Source organism: Penaeus japonicus, unplaced genomic scaffold (genome assembly GCF_977035675.1).
Source record: "Penaeus japonicus unplaced genomic scaffold, GWHDUDI00000001_assembly GWHDUDI00000008, whole genome shotgun sequence".
NCBI lineage: Eukaryota > Metazoa > Arthropoda > Malacostraca > Decapoda > Penaeidae > Penaeus > Penaeus japonicus.
Genome location: NW_028234410.1, coordinates 16,589,846 through 16,592,345, shown reverse-complemented (window position 1 = coordinate 16,592,345; position 2,500 = coordinate 16,589,846). Strand labels below are relative to the sequence as shown.

Sequence of the window (2,500 nt, the reverse complement as noted above, 5' to 3'; positions counted from 1 at the left end):
TTTGAGTGGTATAAGTTGCAACAGAAGTCTTCTATTACTTTGATCATTTCATTTTTATTGTATGTCACCACTCCATTGGGTTTCTTTACTGCATAAGTTTATGTTTTCCCTATTCCGAGCTTCCTCTTTGTTGCCCTAAGACTGGTGCCGGAAAGTAGAGCTTCATTTATTTTCCATATGTTAAATTTGCGCACATCTCTCTTCTTCTTGTTTATCGTCTTAGTCAACTCTTCTGATTCCATTTTGTCTCTGATTGATGTTATTTTCATGTCCCTACGCTATTTCATAAGATTTTTTTTATCTCTACCGAAAGCTTTCTGAACTTTTCTCTTTTCGTCTTAACCGCCTATTTCAAGTGCAGCTTCCTTTAATATCTCACTGAATTGGTCGCTCATTTGGTGTATGTCAGGATCTTCGAGAGCTGAGTATATGTTTCGGATGTTAAGACTAAATTCCGTCGGCCTATTCTTAATATTAATTAAATTAACGAGAGGCTTCTGAGATTATTTCGTTCCCTTCTTAGCTGTAATGTAACTCGACTTCTGACCAGTCTATGGTCGCTACCAACATTTACTTAATTGATAATGCATGCATTTTGTACAATGTCGCGTCTGTTGGTGATTATGAAGTCATTTTCGTTTTTAAGGCCAGATGGTGATTTCCATGTCCATTTCCTCCCGGGTCTCTTTTGTATTCATAATTCTAAGGGATCGAGTTTTGGTGAATTCTATCAGCATTTGCCCTCTCTCATTTCTGGTGCCTATTCCATGTTTCTGAACCGAGGTTTCTCCACATTCCCTTATTCCTATTTTGGCATTAAAATCACCCTTAACCCTTTCCCTGTCACCCCTCCAGAGGCGAACATTTTTCTAGTTGTCACAGGGCTTTGATTTTTTTTAAAATTTAAATAGTAGAATTTACGTTAATTTGAGTAGCCAGATTTACTAAGGAAGGTTTAGAGAACACGCTAGATTAAAAATATTTTATATAAATTTTCTTTATTTGCTCGTATGCCAGGTAATGACAAGGTGTGAATCCGGCCTGTCAGTCATCCAATACAGTCACATGATCTGATCCGGTACTTCTGTCAAAGTAACTTCCTGATATTTTTCTGCATAGAACAAGCAATACAATATTCTAAATATACAGAGACATACGTGTGTGTGTATTTAATATATATATATATATATATATATATGTGTGTGTGTGTGTGTGTTTGTGTGTGTGTGTGTGTATGTGTATATATATATATATATATATATATATACATATATATATATAATATATATGTATGTATATACATATATATGATACACACACACACACACACACATATATAAACACACACACACACACATATATAAATGTATATATTATATGTGTGTGTGTGTGTGTGTGCGCGTATATATATATATATATATATATATATATGTATACATATATTTTGTATATACATACATGTGTGTACATACATACATAGTGTGTCTGTGTGTGTATACGAGTGTTTGTGTGTATACATACATGTATATATATATATACATACACACACACACTCACACACACATGTATATTTAATCATGGTAAAATGGGTTTTTGCTCTATCGGTAGCTGCTTGCACATCTTCATAATAGCTCTCTGTCTCCATATCAGTATGACTGCCGGTAGGAGCGTATACTTGGATAATTTTTAGGGTATATCTGTTGTTTAGTTTCAGTATTACAGAAACTACTCTTTCGCTCACACTGTAGAATTCCTTAATATTCATTTCGAGGCGCTTGTGAATTAAGAAACCTACTCCTAATTCTTGTTTGCTATCCAGCGGTTTACCTCTCCAATATAGTAAGTGTCAATCATCTAGACTTTCTGCTCTTCACCTAGTCTTCTAACTTCAGAAAGCCCTACAATATCCCATTTGATAAATGAAAGTTCCTCAAGCAGTGTTCTCAGAGTCCTTACATTGTATGTGCAAAGATTCATCATCCTAAGGCGGCCTGGGTCCAACTGGATACTTTTAGCACCAGAGCAATCCTGATCACCGCCATGACCAGGGGTTCTTTTGCTTCCGGGAAATGAGGGCCGTTGTCTTGACTGGGAAATCATATTTAAGAGGGGTGGGGCCAGATACCCCCAACTACTGGCCTTAACTGTAATTTGGCGGTGGGAGTAATTTAGTCAGGAGACTACCATTAATCTCCAACAACACATTTGAGTTAGTCTCGCATGTTATCAGGAGATCTTAGGGCATTTATTTTATTTACACGCGCAGGGCCTGCGCATAATGCATGTTCATGCGCATTCCCATACCCGCACTCATGTACATGTCTATATATAGACAGCGTCTATGCATAGACATATATAGATATACAAATATGCAATTATACATAATTTCAAGCGATGTGCTTGGATGCCTACGCACATATACAAATATGCTTGTGTACCTCGTGGCTTGTTCTACCTACAGCATGTTTGTACACAGTACTCATGTATAAACAGTGTCTAC

At 36.5% G+C, this 2,500-nt stretch overlaps 1 protein-coding gene across 5 annotated transcripts in view; it reads left to right on the top strand.

Moving 5' to 3' along the window:
* Nucleotides 1-2,500, top strand: part of LOC122261853 (neuropeptide CCHamide-1 receptor) — a 71,760-nt gene that overhangs the window by 28,768 nt on the left and 40,492 nt on the right. The gene's annotated exons all lie outside the window — the stretch shown is intronic.